Source organism: Meleagris gallopavo, chromosome 4 (assembly GCF_000146605.3).
Source record: "Meleagris gallopavo isolate NT-WF06-2002-E0010 breed Aviagen turkey brand Nicholas breeding stock chromosome 4, Turkey_5.1, whole genome shotgun sequence".
NCBI classification, from domain to species: domain Eukaryota; kingdom Metazoa; phylum Chordata; class Aves; order Galliformes; family Phasianidae; genus Meleagris; species Meleagris gallopavo.
Genome location: NC_015014.2, coordinates 49,297,564 through 49,315,560, shown reverse-complemented (window position 1 = coordinate 49,315,560; position 17,997 = coordinate 49,297,564). Strand labels below are relative to the sequence as shown.

The following is a 17,997-nucleotide window of genomic DNA, read 5'->3' as shown; positions in this document are numbered from 1 at the left end:
CCCTGTGGGCTCCACCCACAGAGCTTGCCTGCTGGCTGTGATGGCTGATGGCCGATTTCCTCAGACAGTGGCTAATCTATTTCCATTGTCTTTCATAGTAGCTGTGATGTGTGTCTCCTGTAGCATCCATCCAACCATCCATTAATGTCTAAAATGTGGAAGGATATCAATATTTAAAAGTATTCTCATCAATTTCCTTGTAATCCCCAGTGTCTCAGTCCTATTCAGTAAAATTCCCTCTACACTTATGTTCAGAACTGAAGTTTATTTCTCAGATAAACTTAATTTCCACACTACTTTGAAACAGTAGAAGCCACTATTCTCCTCCCATCCCAGTACAATTATCTCCTTTAATGATAGGAAAAGCTCACAAAATTTCCAGCCCAAATGACTCTACTTTTGCAATGTGTGTTTTGTTACATTATTAAGTATACTTTTTATCATCACTGCCTTTATCAGATTCCTCAGATTCTTCAATCACACACTGTCACATCTGGTCAATGATCCAGATTATCATCTGTGAAATCTGTCTCTTCTGGAATTTTGATGTTCACTGTATCTCTGCCTAAGGAATTTCTTAGTCAAATACTAAGGAAATACTTAGTCAAAAAATTGAAGCAGTAAAAGTATTCAAAAATCTGCTTATCTCACATTAATCTGTGCTTTTAATAATGTGAGAGAAGGTTGCTCTCTCAATTACACCACAGAAGCATTCCAGGCTATTAACAACCTTCTCAGCAACCCAACTCTTCACAGATCAAATGTATTCTCAAGGTCTATAAAACGTAGGTACTGATTTGAGTGCCAGAGGATGTTCCATATGGTAGATGGCCCTAAAACAGTTTTTGCTCCTTTTTCTGTTTCTGTATGCTGAAGTTGAAACCATCATTTCAAAATCAGAAATCCGCTGATTGTCTCAGATTCTCCAGATATACTCTTGACAAGAGCAAATGTGATAGAGAAATAAGATTTCTCTTTCAGGCATTTACTCAAGAGACCTTCTTCCCCTCATGGAGGACATTTGTTATCTAATCCAACTTATGCCAAAAGTTCATTTAAGGCAGCAGAAGAGGTTGGACTTCCTGTACCTAACAATTCACCCAGGAATGGCTGAATGATCTGTTCCACACGTTGCATTTTCATTTTTCAAGGCCGGAATGGCTTTCCACAATCCAAAGTGTTTTTAAAACCTAGGGTGGGAGAGAGGCAGATTTAAACATCGGTGCACAGAGCTGTAGAATTTTCAAAATGGATTCATTTTAAAAGTGCAAATATTTAACCTGATCTATGATGAACATTTTGGCCCTTAAAGACTGTCACCCTGTGAAAGCCTCTTGTCATGCAGATATGACTTGCCTTGCCTTCAGCTGAAGGGGGCAGAATATGGGAACGCTCAGCAACTGGCAGGAATGGGCTCTTAATTACTAGAGAAATGGAATGTCTCACGGAGCTCCCTGCCAGCCACCACTACCAGCCGTTGTAATGACAGCCTGTGGGGCAGTGCTGGTTGGAGTGAATTGTGCACCTTGCTGAAATCTCTGTGATGTTGTGCAAAAGGATACCTTCTGATTTCCCAGTGCCATGCAGTTACACTAACTTAAATACTTTTCACCCATTCACTAACACATCTCCCCAGTGTCCTTATTTTTGATTTTTGCTCTTAGGACAATTTCAGAGAAAACTGCTTTGAGTACTTTTCACTGACAAACTGAACACGTGTGCATTTCCAATGACTGTTGGCAGTTAAGCTATCCCAGTAACTTATGTGACTTCTCTTCCTTGTGTAGAAGCCTGAAAGGTTAATATGTATGTTTTTACTATTACTGCTCCTCTCATTATCTGGGTTCATGCTTGGTCATGCTCTGAGACAGAACAAGAACATCTCGTGCTGGATGGCACCACGCTCGTCTTCCTGAACCATCTCTCAGTGTGGTGAGAGCAGCCAGCTCTTCCTTGGACAAACACCTTGGCAGGCGTTTCTCAGAAACACTGGGCTGCTCCTATAGGGATGACCACATCAGAGTGTCACATGCGAAGATCTGATTTCATATGAGATGTTACTAAGTGGTTCAACTAAAGCTAATATCGCTTTGTGGAAATGTTCTAGCCTGAGACAGACCGAGATGTCTGCAGCCAGACCATAGCTTCTCCCTCACACTGTGTAAGGGAAAGAGAGGACTGTGCTGAGTGTGGGATCTCAAATAACATCAAGGGAGGAGGGGGAGGATTGGGGTCAGGTGTGGAAGCAGAGAAGGCAGCCACAGAGCATTCTCCAGGGCATAAGAAAGGGGAGGAGAGGAGGGAACAGAAGAGACTGCCCTGCCTCAAGACAAATGCAGGGTGGAGCTGGCATACATCTTAATCTCAACAACTGTTTCCATCCTGATCAGCCCATGGTAGCTCTGGTGAGGATACTTTGCCTTTTGTCTGCGCACTGTGAGAAAATGCATGGAAACATTATCCTCTTGGTTTTCTCACTTGAAGGAGAGGGGAATTAGCTGTGTTTATGTTTACCTAGGAAATATACCAGAATGGATTTCAATTATTGCCAAGAAAATGTGGAACTCTGTGATATGAAGTTAGAGAGTTGTATTTTCATGGCGTATTTTATGTGCTTGCATTCTGAACTTCTTCTGAAGAGTTCCTTCTTGAGAAGTCTCCCAGGAAGTCCCCTCCCATCACAGAGAGCATGGCAGGGTTTTTAGGACCTTGGAGGAGGTCACCTACTACAGTACTAAGCGCTGCATTACTGAGCTCTGCAGCTCCTCGTTTTTGTTCCTCAGCTTCATGTTTAGCTTGGAGACCAACCGAGATCTGCTGAATTCAGCTGGTGATAGTTGGGGGGAGAGAGCTGTGGAAGCAGAGGCAGCGAAGGACAATTGAGAGGATTAAGTGAGTGAGCATTTAAAAATAAAAAAATACTGCAACGAACAGATCAGCCAGGACAGAACCATGTGCTGATGGCATAACTCTGCATGTTATCAGTGCAGTTCTTGTTCTGCCTCAGTCCTTCTCAGGTTTCTGTATCTCTCCTAACGCAGTAAGGGCATGCCCACCCTGCTGCTGTAGATGTAATCGCGCTTTGCAGGGGCTTAACCAAGCCGGACTGAAACATGCTGGCTGGCAGCATGGCCACAGCAGTATCCAGTGCAGTGAAGGCTGCCAAGTATGCTGGGGGTGAGGGCAGATAAGAATTCAGATGGGTTTTGCAGTGGACCCTGATTTCTGTCTTGCTGTCTCCATGCTGGTGTACGTGTCCAATGAATGTGGGCCTGCAGGGCTGTCCTGGTCCCCTACTTGCAAGGACAGGTGTTGAAAGCACTAAGCCCTTGCCTAATCCTGTGTTTGCTGACGTCAGTGGGGATTGTCATGCTGACATAAAGGTGAGCAGATTTTCTGAAAATGTCACGTTGGTGTTTATTTTGCTTCCTTGCATGAAATGGCATGTGGGCCTGTTGCAGGGTTTGGTCTGCTGCCTCTACAGCAGTGGCAAAGTGTGTCAGGCTGCTGGGCTCCCCACAGCTGACAGCATGGGGGACGACGTGCTGTGTGCAGGCCAGTCAGTTGGGACGTGGAGTGGCAAGCCAGCATTGCCTTGACCTGATGAACCAGATCATCTGGAAACACTTCAGCAGGACACATCCATGCGCATTGCTGCTTAATCCCAAGGTGAGTGCCTGAAGCCATGTGGTTCATCGTTTAGTTTCTGACCTGGGGTCAGACGCCTTCAGTGCACTAATCCCTTTCAAAAACACCTCTGTGTGATTTGTTTGAACACTGAACTGGGTGAGCTTGGTGAATGAAAGTGGTATTACAGCACCATTGTCTTATTGTTCGTTGTATCCCATCTGCTGTACTTGAATGACTTTTTCTGCCAGTGTAATTATTATTAGGGGAGATGCATTTAATTTTGTCATCTCCCAGAAAATTGTTTAGCTTTTATAGAATAGAATGGAATTGCGTAAAATAGAATAGAGTAGAAATGGTTCAGTTGAAAGTGACCTGCAGAAACCATGCAGTCCATCTGTAGAGCTAACCAAAAGTTACAGCATATTCCTGAGGGCACTACTGAAACATCTCTTGAATACTAACAGGCATGGTGCATCAACAAGCTCTCTGGGCAACTTGTTCCAATTTTTAAGCATCCTCACAGTAAAGAACTTTTTCCCAATGTCCATTGTTAACCTTCATAAGTACAACTTTGTGCCAGCACATTGTGTTATCCTTTCAAAACTGAACTTAAGGTGTGAGATCAGATCTTACTTATTTTGTACAGGAAAATCTTTTAAAGTCACCACCCTGTTGTTAAGTGAGGAAATTGAGAATTAGGCACAGATTTCCATTTCTATATATACTGGTAAAGTTGATCGTACTTCAACAGAAACCAGTGGCTCGAGTTGCTCATGGTCTTCAAAATGACAAAGATTGGAAGTGAATTGAAATAATATAGAGTTGAATGTTGAAAGACAGTAGTTAGACTATGTTGCTGTGAACTTTTTCAAGTTTTGAGAAACTCTGCTCAGCTTGTCCTGAAGACTAAAGGTGTCAGAAACCTTCTCCACAGTCACACTTCAGCAGTAATTCCAAGGGGCATGTTTTCCTTTATTCAAGCTATTTGCCTACAATCAGGTGTTTACCTTTTTAGAGATGAGCCTCCTTTTGTGTTAGACTCTGTATAAACACAGCACTTGAACTTTTGCCATCCACTGACAGACTGGAAGCAATGGCAACACTGTCTGAGATTTGCTTTTGTAAGTAAAGTGATATGTTTCTTTTTAGGTTAAGTTAATCACATTTCATTATTCATTCCCTCTGACCTGTCTTGGTATGGCTTCTTAGAGCAGAAAAATGACTCTTTCCCACCCCCTCTCCACTCCCCCCCCCAATGAATTTTAAGGTCAAAAAGACCATACTGTCACCTTTCACGTTGTACAGATCATAATTACTATCGGTGATTTCTGTATGAAGTCCAGCAGTATCATGAAGAAATAAATGGCTTCAGGGAAACACTAAGACTTGATATTAAGTCTTCAGATGGTGGACAATGCATCACAGCCCTTGTTGAGGTCTTCCAGTCATTATCAAATTAACTGTTAATCATTTGTTGCTCATTTCCCATTGCAATTTTTCTAGCTTCAGTTTTCTATCACTGAATCTTATCCTGCCTCTGGATTCAGTACTAGTACTATGAAAAATGCTCTCTCCCTATAAGGATGGGGTTACTCGTATTATCTTTGATCATCTCAAATTTAACTCTTTAACTCACTTTTCTCTAAGTGATATTTCTCATCCTTCAAAGTGAAGTTTTCTTTTTAGAGTTCTTTCCAAAACTGTGTGAGCAGAGGACTACTGGCTTCTGATTCTTGACGAATACAAATAAGATCATCTGGGGCCTCTCCAATTATTCTCTTCAGAGAATTTTCATACCAAAGATCCTCCTTAAGACAGCTAATTCCTATGTGTGGAAGCTTAAATAATAGCTCTGCCTATTTATAGCTGTGTTAAATTTTCCATTTACTTCCATCTCAGTCTTGTGTGTAAGTCTCTGCCATGCCTGCCATTTCTGAGCAATGAGCGCAGTGGGAATTCTTGTGACAGGGCACAGGGAGAGGAAAGCTAGCACCTCTCCCACTATCTTCCAGGTTTTTTATGGTCACAGAGAGGGCTAATGATACCACAAGGAATAAAGAAGAGGAGAAAAGATAGGTTAAAAAATTCTTCTGTTGAACAGCAATGTTTATTTTGAGACTCTGATCCCAAACGGATATTTAGCAAACTGCTATGCAAATTGCTTTATATTATAATGACTATTGAGATGCAATCCATGAGCTGACACATTTCAACTGGGAAAAAAGCACATAACACTTTGTAATGTGTTGTTATATACATAAAGAACTCAATTCATCTGCTTCCATACAGCTGCCCAGTGCTATCTGTGAATACCATTGTGTTCATTCCTGATCTCCAGAATATATTTTTTTATCTCATGATAGATTTCCCATGTGCCATATCTGCCAGCTTCACGTAGGTGTCTCTCATACCCCAACACTTCTTAAATGGTATTTACATGCCTGAATGTGGCCAAGGGTGGTAAGCCATGGATTTCTTTATTACTGAATTTAAATTATGTACAGGCCATAAAATATTACCTTGTTTTTGTTTCTTTCATCCAGCAAGTCTGAACTGCTTTCCACATCCCTATGGATCCACTATCACTGTCTTCTGGCGCATGAGCAATTTACAGCATATATCTGCAAAGCGTTAATCATCAGTGAGTAGACTTGTCCAACTTGCTACAGCAAAGCTGCCTTTATGTAAATTATCATTTATTTTAAATAAATGATTGGAAAGGAAATGGAAAATCAATTTACCTTCTAGCTATGAGAAAATGTAGCATAAAATCTAGTCACTGCATATATAAGAAAAGCTGCATAGAAGTAGTCACTGAAGAGCAGGCTGGGACTCTGAACAGATATGAATTGGGCATGATTTTCTTCATCTTAGTATCACTGGTCATGGTAAGGCATTGTGTGGTAGAGGCAATGATTCGATTGTTAAATGTCAGTTTTTAAAATTGTATGTCTGATAACTGTTATGTGGCATTGAACAGACCATGAACTGAGAAGCTTTTCATGTGCATGAGTTGGCATAAACATTGGATTCAAGGGGCTTTGGTAATACTTTGTAATCCATTTTGTGAGAGAAGGGAGAATGAATGAGAGTCCTGAACAAACCAGATATCCATTCTTTGTATTTCACCTACACATACAGCATGAGACCATTATGGACATAGCCAAGGACAGATTGGCCCTTTAGAAAAAATCCCTGATCATCCAGCTGCTGCCTGTGGAGGTTCAAGCATGCTAGCTCAAACACAAGAGGTGTGTATATTTCTGAGCCCAATTAGCTGCCCATGAATAGAGAGTTCCAGAGTTCCGATTCTGGCTCTAACATCAACTGAATTTCTGAAGATCTTGAATTTCAGTCAGAAGCAGCAATAACAGAGTTCATATGGGCTGAGGAAACAAACAGGGTCAGTTTACCAGGAGCTTCAAGCCTGCCTGTAGGAGTTACATCACTGGTTTAGATAGAGTGCTGAAGAACTTGCCAATGTTTTCATATCTGATTAACATCAAAGTGAGATAGGAGAAGGTATCCTCAGTTTCTGCTTTATCTGAAACAGTTACCCCTATGCCAGAGGCTTTGAGTTTTTAATTTGCTGCCCTAAGAGTACTCAGAAAGGGTGGGACTGAGAAAGCTTTTCCTCAGATAGAGAGCATCAGTAGATAAGGCTGAGCTTGTTCTTTGAGGAGCCCTGCAAGGCAGGCATAAAGAAGGGGCTGACTCCTTTGCAAGTCAAAATGTGGGCCATATTACCACTTCAAATGATAAAGGAAAGGCTTTCAGAAATAGCAGTAAAATAAATGGTGGGGATGAAACAAAACAGTCTTTACAAATCCAGGAAGGAAGGGAGCCCATAGCTCTTACACACTGGGCTAACATTGCTTAGTTGCATCTTTCTATACCCTGACAAGATTTCTCTCCATCTTGACTCCTTGCTCTCCTGTTCTTGGTCGTCTTAAGCTCAAGTTTCAACACACATTCTAGCTTCCCTTCAGTTCAGTCCATGTTTGTTTGTGTCAAAGGACCAACGCTGAGGAAAATTGTCTACTATTGCAGTCTTATCTATCATGAACTTGTTTATGCAGTAAAACATATCATTGTCTACCTGCAGGTCATTTAAGGATATGACAACAAAGAATTGCATTAAGAGGAAAGATTAGGTTCATTTGGAGTTATGAAAAAATTCTGCAGGACTTTCATTCTTAGATATATTTATCTAAAGGAAATTGTGCTTCCTTTTTGCCCATGGACAAGATTTTGAGTGTAACAAATTCACCAGTTTAGCTACGTATTAATTGTTGAAGTCATTCAAAGAAAATCCCAAATTGCTGAAGATCTCTTTACTGGATAGTGTCAGCAAAAGCCTTATGAATCACTTAAAAGCCTCAGACTGTATGTGCATATATATAAATATATACTTTTCTTTTTTTTTTTTAAGGGTTAAGAGAGATACTACTGTAGTTTTTCTAGAGACTTTCTGCTTCATCTAGTGCTGATTTTTTTTTTTTTAAAGTTCCCATTGCATGATATGAGGGAGAGCAGAGAGATGCAACAGCTGGGATGTGCATGAGAATGTTGTCTGACATATAGTCCAGGGTTGTTATTTCAGGTGTAAAAGCAGCATTATATGAGACATTGAAATCCAAGCATCTGCAGAAATAGGAAGAATGAAGGTTCTTCTTTTCTAATATTTGTTAACATACAAAATTAATGACAACTGTGTTTTTGGCTTATGAGGATCAAGCAAACTGAATTTTTAAACTGGCAGACAAGCATTCATTTTGTTAGATTTAAGATCCATGTAATTAGTTGTCAGTGGAACTCAGCATTTGTTCTCCCCCTTGCCTTTAAACAGAGAAAATAATCCAGATATTCTTCTGGCCGTACTCAGTGCCCTTTGGACTGATTTTGATTTTCTAAAATATATATTTCTTTTTTTCCCACTAAAGTCATAAAAAATGGAAGTATCCAAAAGGAGCATTCAAGTATAGACAAACTGAGATATTTCCAGTCATGAAATCCCTGTGCAACCAGTCTGGTTTTTTTTGTTGTTGTTGTTGTTTTCCTTTGAATAGGGTGTTATGAAGTTCTTTGTGCACTGATAGCAAAAAAATTCATTATTTGCAGCAGTGTGTTGCACCACTTGTTATGGTTATTGGTTTTCTGAAATCTTCTTTTAAGGAGAAATTGACCTGGTTAGCAGCAAAGCAATGCAACCTACCACACCTGATTTATAGCACCTCACTTTGCAGCTGTGGGGGACTGTAAGAAGTTGAGAAGCCTGTACGCAACTGCATGAGAGCTACATGGGTTGCATAGATTATGTGTCTCTAGAGAGGCCAAGAAAGCAGGAAGGGAGCCAGGCAAGAGACAGATTTAACTGGTGCACAAATTTCCTTATTACCTTTGGGACTGATTCCAAACTCTTAACCTAAGAAAGAAAAACCCAGACTTGGCAAAATAAATAATCTATACTGTACAATACATGATGTCTCAGGCTGATTTGCGACATTCAGTAATACTGTATGTCATCAACAGCACCGGGGGAATAATCCACAGAAACACAGCTGGTTGAAAATTGCTTCCAAGACCATTTCTAAATGAACAATGAAACAAAAATGTTGCCCATTTTATAAGCACCGTAATGTAAAAGTAAAACAAAACAAAGAAACTGTTTTCTTTTCATGAAAGTGCTATTGCATTTGAGAGATCATCTCAAAAAATACTCTTGCTGGGAATTACTTGGCAGAGATCAGTTTTGTATTTTTCATAATTTGCTGTTTTAATTTTGAGATGGCTATGACTAGAAGAAATCACTCCTATGATACTATTCTATATTAATAATTAAACTAACAGTGGTCTTGTTGTCACAAATGCACATGACAAGCAAGTCTAATACTTTACTTCTGCTAAATATCCATATATAGATGGTATTTTCATTTAATTTCTCACAGATACCCTGACTGTACCCAATTAAAATGTGATATACAAGGGGACGAAAGGCATGTACATTAGTTAAGAGGGTTTGGGCATATTTAAGTCTGTTCTGTTTAGCACCAGCTACATGCATGGAACATTATCCATAGACAGTAATAGTGAAGATGTCTTTTATCACACTATCTCCACTGTTTGTCATTTCTGAGCAAGGATTAGTGGGAAAAGATTTTTCTATGTTTTGAAAATTTGCTGCACTAAACAGCTACTCTTAAAAATTCTCTCTTTAACAGTCTCAGTAGGTTTATAATGTCTAGCAAAAGTAAAATTAATATTTATTGATTGGAAATGTACAGATCTACTGTGTATGTTTTTACTGGAGACACTAACCAGGAGGAAACATTCTCTGTGATATCGGATATGTATAGACTGTTAAGTAACTGCAGTTATTGTTATCCCAGGACAGGTGATGTAATTAAAAGCATCTGCGGACTCTGGTTAAATGGGAAGCCACCATTTCTAATGCTGTTTTTCTCATTAGAACGAGAGCCGGAGCAGAAATTAGCTTTCCATGAAGATTTTATGTCTTCATAATAGACCTGAGCTACAGCGCATTTCAGCCAAGTTTGAGAGATTGCTACTGTGTGGGGAGGACCGTGTCCATAGTGAATAGAGGAACTTAAGGACATAAAACTATCAGAGAGCATCCAAAGGAGGGTAACAAAGGTGGTGAAGGGTCTAAAAGCAAGATGTATGAGGAGTGGCTGATCTCCCTTTGTTCAGCCCAGAGCAGAGGAGCTGAGGGGAGGCCATGTGGCAGCTTACAGCTCCTCACAGGGAGCGAAGGGGCAGCACTGATGTCTGCTCTCTGATGGCAGCAACAGGACCCAAGGGAATGGCACAGAGGTGAGTCAGGGGAGGGTCAGTTGGGTGTTAGGGAATGGTCTTCACCACAGGATGGTGGGCATGGAATAGGCTGCTCAGGGAAGTGGGCACAGCCCCAAGTGCCAGAGTTCAAGGAGTGTTTGGGCAGTGCTCTCAGACATAAAGTTTGAAGTTTGGGGGTCCTATGAGGAGCCAGGAATTGGATTTGATGATCCTTATGGATCTCTTCATACTCAGGATATTCTGTGATTCTATGAACTACCTGCTTGTTTCTGATTCTTTTGATGCCATGGTTTACAGTCTACTATAGAGTACATGATTGATGCTAGCATGCACTGTTTCTGCCAGCATTTATGCAGTGTGATGAACGTGCCAGCAGTGCAGTCACAATAAACTCTGCCAATCATTGCCTTCAAACCTGTAAATTCATTGTCAACAGTGACGTATATGTGCCAGCAGTGTCTCAGACCTAATATTTAATGAAATTTCATCCTAACTCTCAGCTATGCTATTCTTGCAGCAGACCAAATAATGTTCCTTGGGACTGCAGCAGAAAATAGGCAGAAAAAAAAATGGCCCAGAACTTAGAAAATCTCATATGTGTTTGTGCAAAAGAGGTGCTTAGTCTGTGACAGGCACTCTTAAATACTGTCTACATAAAATGCAGTGTAGTAAATGAAAGCTGCAGTATATGAAATCAGAATAAGCCATGTTGCCTGATCTCCTGCCATGTTTTTCCATTCTGACAGAGAGTGCATCTTTATTAACGCATGTTTAGTATGCATGGTTTTCATCAAACTGTAATATAATTTCATAGAATCATAGAATCACAGAATCACAGCTTGGGTTCGAAGGGACTTTTAAAACTACCCAGTTTCCTCTGCCGTGGGCAGGCTTGTTACTCACCAGATCAGGCTGTCCTTGAGTGCCTCCAGGGAGAGGGCATCCACAGCTTCTTTGGGCAGCCTGTACCACTGCCTCACCACCTTCTGAATATACCTCCTAGTATATAATCTAAATCTCTTTTTTTAGTTTAAAACCATCCCCTCCTTGTCCTGTCACTGTCAGATCATGTAAAATGTCTGTCTCCCTCCAGATTAGAAGCCTTCTCTTCCAGTACATGGGTCTTTTCCACTGCATGTGGCTTGTGTCCAGATATCCTTCTCCATCATATGCATAGACCCCACTGCTCTATGCCTGCTGATGAAAGACATTTCAGGGACAGTATGGATGGCAATTATTAGTCAACCTTTTGAGAAACTAAATTCACCACCATTGCTGCCAGTGCAGTTAATGGAAGAAATTTAGGTTTAGTGTAATGACAGAATGGCGATGATCCACGTGCTATCTTGACTCAGTGGTGTAATGAACTTCTCCATAGTTTGAGATGTCTGTATGCAGAGATGACTTTTGCACACAAAAGTAGGATTTTCCCCAGTATTACTTTAAATAGCCTCCCTACTCTGACTAGTTTGCCATTATAAGAAATTAATCCTTCAGTTCCCGCTTGTACGCCACAAATGGCTTTTTACCACTGGAGTGAGAAGGGAGGCACAGGAGAGCCTTTGCTTTTTGCACTTTGAGTAATCAATAGTAATATTGGCCACACTGAAGTCTTTTCCACATATACCCTGAGGTGTCCCCACATCTTAGCGCAATCTTTTCCCTTTGGAATTTCCCAGCCTCTCCCCTTTTGGGCCCCTCCTCAATGCCCTGGCGCAGGCATCCTAGCAAGGCGCTGCCGGCAACCCCACCACTCCCTGCCCTGCCTGGGGACACACCTGCCAGCGAGTTGGAAGCCAGGGCGGTTCCTGACTTGTGAGGAACACTGGTGTGCCTGGAGGTTGAGGAAGTGATGCTCAATGCCTCAAGGAGTGCAGCACTGTGTGTCTGCCCTCCATCCTCACCCAAACCTGCTTCTGGACAGGAGTTCCCCTCTGGAGCTGCTAGAGCTGCTCCTGGCCCCTTCCTGAGGGAGCCTCATGCTGACTCTTGAATATGTTAATAATACCTCCTCTGCAGATGGCCCCTTCTGATTTTCTTCTGAAAAACTACAATTAGTTCCACGGGGGAGTACAGTTTTATGAATTTAGAGTCATAATTGTACATGTTTATTTGCAACACTGCAGGCTCCTTAAGCCTTGTAAAGGAGGCTAGGATCTTATAACTGAACTTTAAAAGGGACAGGAGAGAGCCACATAAAAACATACAGTGTTTTCTATTAGGACTTTAAAATGAAGTTGCCTAAAAATATCCTGAGTTTTATCAGTTGAACAAGCATTTTCCTTCTCAGAGTATCTGGACTCATAACTCAAGTTCTGTGTTAGAAAACTATTCAAAAAGCATTACTTAGTAATTGTTTCAGCCTTAGTGTATTCAGTGTAGAATTTATGTTACAGTAAAATAAACACCTGAGCAAAGTAAACATGCATTACCTGGCTCTATAAAAAGGGGAAAAAAGTAGTGTTTTCTTCCATGCCACTTTTTTCCTCCAAGGTATACTATTTCTCCTGGTACTTAATCAAGGATGCTTCTTTTAGTTTTGTGCTAAGTCCTGGCTCCCACATCAGAGTACTGTTAGGCAGACAACATCAAAGGTGACTCCTTTCCTTTTCTTCCCTAACAAACCCTAATGTGGCTAGCTACAGGATTTGGGCATTTAAAGGAGTTACCTGGCATAGTGGGATGACTTCTTGTGGTGGCCTCACTATTACAAGCAAGTCAGTGCCATGAAAGCTGGGTGAACTGTGCCAAAGCATTGCCATGGGCTTGTCACAGGAGTCTGCCAGATCACATCATCTCACCTCCCAGCTAACTTGGAAACACTGTCCAGTCTTGCCTTATGCAAGCCCACAATACTTCCAGCATCACAACTTGCTGCAGAACTCAGTGGGAGTCTTAATTTAGCTCTCAGAAGTGAAGAATACTTGTGCTCTCAAGCCAGTGATATCCAGGCACGTCTCCAGAAGTATTATATTCTTCCTAAGAAGGATGTTCTCTAATATCAAGCTTAGAGATTTGCAAAGTGATAGCTGGATAGCCCAAATGAACAATTAAAATTTGGCAGGCTGCATTTTATTTCCCATTTAGAATAACAAGGACTATGTTAAACATTTATTTGATTAACATTTCACTATCTGTAGTGATCAAAAGACGTCTGAAAAATTAGCATTTTAGGTCCTGGTCTTTGATAGCCAGCAATAAAATTCTCATACTGAGCCTGAAATCATTCCCATCTGCACTCTTTAATGGTTTATAATTTACGAAGTCTCATTAATGAAATCAAACAGATAGTAACCACACCTAAAGCTTCATTCTAATACAAAATAAAGGCTGTGCATAATTAGGGTAACAGCTTTTATTTTACTTCTTTGCTCTGCCCCTCCTGCAATTAGTGTGTTTCACAGTTCAAGAGGGAAAGAGTCAGACTTTTCTCTAGATGCATCTTTAATCTCACCTTATGCTTTGTAAATGCCTTCTGAGAAAGCTGAGTGCTGACTCTCCCTTCACTGGGAGTCTACCAATTAACAGTTTAACCATATGGATTATGTCCAGGCAAAAAAAAAAAAATCAGTTACTTCGGCTAGAGTATTGCCTAGTAAAGGACTTTACTGTTTATCCAATGGTATCAACAAAATTTGAAAAATATGACTTACAAAGCAGGTACTTTTCCAACACATACAGTGCCACTGGGCACGGTACTTGAGGAAACATGACTATTTATTGACAGTTGGTATACTGCATAATTCAAGGAGCACAAAGGGTAGGGAAAGATTATTGTAGTAGGAGTTGGTTTGGGCTGTTTTCCAAGACTGAGACTATACACTACAGAACATTGTTATATAAATATAACCTTTATAACATATCACATTTAACCTATTAATGCCCCAAGGAATGTTTTATTTGGGTTTATGCTGTTTTAACAAAGTCTGGAAAGGAAGTATTCATCATTTGTTACTTCTGACGGAAAATTATTTTTCAGCAAATCAAACTTTTGAATAGCAAAATGTGCACAGAAAATTGTAAGTATTTTCACAAAGAAATGCAAAGTTGTTAGTTTTTCAGTGGGGAGTGAATGTTTTTCATTCAGAATTAGAGATCAGCTTGCATCTGGGCACAATAGATAATGCAAGTGACTCTGGTCCCCGCCTCTTCTGTGACCTTGGCTCCCTAGGGCAGAGCACACCCACTGCACCTGCAGGAGCTGCCCCCAGGCAGCCAGCCTTGCCACCTCTTCTGCCACAGGATCCTGCTTCCATCACCTGCTGAAACGAGCAAGAGGTGTCCTCCTGTCTCCATCAGAAAGGTACTGCCTGTCATCATGCATTTGCCTCTGCTGTTTCGAGGCAGGAAAAGCAACCATCTCATCATAGATGCTGATTTTCTGTCCTCACAAGTGCTAAATTGAAGTGGTTTTACAAAGAAGCTGAGAATTAAAGAAGGCAATAGCAGAGTAGTTACAACACACTGAGCAGCATTTGCCTGCAATGAGACAGTAGGTGGTCAGCTTGATGGGACTAACAGGGGTCTTTTCCCTTTCTAATCATTAGTTAGCTGGCTGAAGAAACTAGAACGTGTGGTGTTAGGAACTGTGGTACTGTTTCTTCCTACTAGACTTTGGGGCACAGAGATGAAAATCAGAATGTGCGAACGTGTCATTGTTAAACTTGGCTCTGTGTTTGTGGGGGCTATTCTGTGTTGAACTATCAGAAACGTGTCCTGCATGCGTATATCAGAACTGAAAAACTGCTGAAGACTCTAGCATCCCACAACAGTAGTCACAAGGCAAGAAAAGTGCCCATAGCACTTATGGTGAAGTAAAACAGATGGAAAAAGATAAAAACCCAGCATCAAAGTCAAAATTCCAAACTGTTGTGGCAACTTAAAGAAAACATGTTTTCAGAAGTCACATTTTCAAAGCAGTTCACGGAAGGCATGTAAGATGAAAATCACTGATTTGCAGGAACTTAATAGTATCAGTCCATTCTTGCTTGCAGTGACAGAAGTGTCCGTATTTCTCTCTCAATCTTAGTAAACTATAAGGAAATGGATATTTAAATAAATTTCATGATTAACAAGTCACTGAGGTGAGCAGATAGAAAGAAAAAATCTGGATCACCTGACATAGCAGCAGTTTGCAAGTCAGTAGCCGATACTGAAGTTGAAATGGTAGTAGTTTTAGATTTAGATAAGCTACAAAGGCCTTCTGCAAATACTCCGGGAGTTCTCTGCAACATGTTTAGACTCTGAAGCTTTAGCAAAAAAAGATTATTTTTTCAGCAACTTAGAATAGTACTTAGGGCCTATCCAAATACGAATGTATGGTATTGCACTTGTGACAGGCACATTTTGGCAGTGAATGATACTGTACAAGAGATGACAGGGATTTGTCTCGTACTGAAATTTTTACAATTTATCTGCAGTTTCACTTAAACTGTCTGAATAGTGAGAGATCATCCAGTCCAAACCCTGCTAAAGCAGGATCCTTACAGTAGGTTGCATAGGAAAGCATCGAGGTGGGTGTTGAATATCTCCAGAGAGGGAGACTCCACAACCTCTCTGTGCAGTCTGTTCCAGTGTTCTGTCACCCTCACAGTAAATAAGTTTTTCCTTGTGTCTGTATGGAACTTCCTGTGTTCCAGATGGTGCCCATTGCTCCCTTCTGTTCTGTCGCTGGGCACCACTGAAGAGTCTGGCACCATCCAATTGGTTCACACCCTTTAGATATTTATATCTAAATGTCCAGGGAGGTTGTGGAGTCTCCTTCTCTGGAGATATTCAAGACCTGCCTGGACACCTACTTGTGCGACCTGGTGTAGGGAACCTGCTTTTGCAGGGGAGTTGGACTCAATGATCTCTGGAGGTCCCTTCCAACCCCTACGATTCTGTGATTCTGTGATAAGCATTGATAAGCCCTTTCAGTCTTCACCAGACTGAAGAGACCCAGGTTTCTCAGTCTTTTCCCATAAAGGAGATGCTCCAGGCCCCTCATCATCTTTGTGGCCCTCCAAAGGACTTTCTAGAAGTTCCCTGTCTTTCTTGAACTTAGGATCCCAGAACTGGACAAGTGCTCCAGATGTGGCCCCATCAGAGCAGAGTAGAGGGGGAGGATCACTTCCCTTAACCTGCCAACACTTCCCTCAACGTTCTTTTTTAATACACCCCAGGATAGCATTGGCCTTCTTGGCTACAGGGGCACACTGCTGGCTCATGGCCATCAAACAATATCTTCTTTATGAGCGATATAGCATTAATATCTAATACTAGACATGGTCTGACACAGTTGTCTCTTGAACTATGAAAATGGCTTGCAGCAATAACAGAAATATTGACCTTTATAGAATAATAAATATCCTTGATTTTTTCTTGAAATAGCCTAAGAAGCTGTAAAATCATTAGCATTTTAGGGTGTTTGATTTGCAGTCCCAGAAAAAGGGGGGAAAGCTCGAAGGAAAGAAGAAGGTCCATGAAATGTGGAAAAAGGGTCTGACCACTTGGGAAGAATATAGAAATGTAGTCAGGGCCTGCAGGGATGCAACGAGGAAGGCTAAAGCCCGCCTGGAATTGAATCTGGCTAAAGTGATAAAGGATAATAAAAAAGGCTTCCTCAAGTATGTTAACAGCAAAAGGAAAACTAGAGAGAATGTGGGCCCCTTATTAAGTGAGGGGGGGTTCTGGTAACGGGGGATGCTGAGAAGGCAGAGATACTGAATGCCTTCTTTACTTCCGTCTTCAGTGAAAAGGCTCTCCCTCAAGTTTCCCACACCCTGGAGGTTAGTGAAAGGGTCTGGGGAATGGGAGACTTCCCTTCAGTAAGAAAAGAGGACGTGCGTGAGCGCCTTGGCAATACTAAGGTCCACAAGTCCATGGGACCTGATGGGGTGCATCCACGTGTGCTGAGGGAGCTGGCGGAGGTCATTGCCGAACCGCTCTCCATCATTTTTGAGAGGTCTTGGATAACAGGGGAGGTCCCTGAAGACTGGAGGATAGCCAATGTCACTCTGGTCTTCAGAAAGGGCAAGAAGGAAGATCCGGGTAATTATAGGTGTGTCAGCCTGACCTCTGTCCCTGGAAAGGTGATGGAACAGCTTGTGCTGGATACCATCTCCAGACAACTAGGAGAAAAGGAGGTTATCAGGAGTAGTCAGCATGGGTTCACCAAGGGGAGGTCGTACTCGACCAACCTGGTGGCCTTCTATGATGCTGTCACATGCTGGGTGGATGGGGGAAGAGCGGTAGATGTAATCTACCTTGATTTTAGAAAGGCATTTGATACTGTCTCCCACGACATCCTTATAACAAAGCTGAGGAAGTGTGGGATAGACGAGTGGATAGTGAGGTGGGTTGAGAACTGGCTGACTGGCAGAGCACAGAGGGTCATTGTTGGTGGTGCAGAGTCTGGCTGGAGACCTGTAACCAGTGGTGTCCCCCAGGGATCTGTGCTGGGTCCGGTCTTGTTCAACATCTTCATCAATGACCTTGATGAGGGGATAATGGCCACCCTCAGCAAGTTTGCTGATGATACGAAGCTGGGAGGATTGGCTGACACGCCTG

The 17,997-nt window shown here is 41.6% G+C and overlaps 2 long non-coding RNA genes across 10 annotated transcripts in view; both read left to right on the top strand.

Moving 5' to 3' along the window:
• Positions 1 to 2,259: 2,259 nt before the first annotated feature.
• On the top strand, positions 2,260 to 7,986 carry LOC116216584. The gene is made up of 3 exons (XR_004159672.1): positions 2,260 to 3,383; positions 3,462 to 3,669; positions 6,174 to 7,986. It is a non-coding gene; the product is annotated as an uncharacterized LOC116216584 (long non-coding RNA).
• A 6,628-nt stretch (positions 7,987 to 14,614) lies between these two features.
• Positions 14,615 to 17,997, top strand: part of LOC104910794 — a 45,740-nt gene continuing 42,357 nt past the window's right edge. For all 9 annotated transcript variants that reach the window (XR_004159670.1, XR_004159669.1, XR_004159666.1 and 6 more), the window contains exon 1: positions 14,615 to 14,749. This is a non-coding gene — a long non-coding RNA (uncharacterized LOC104910794). The remainder of the gene's footprint in view (positions 14,750 to 17,997) is intronic.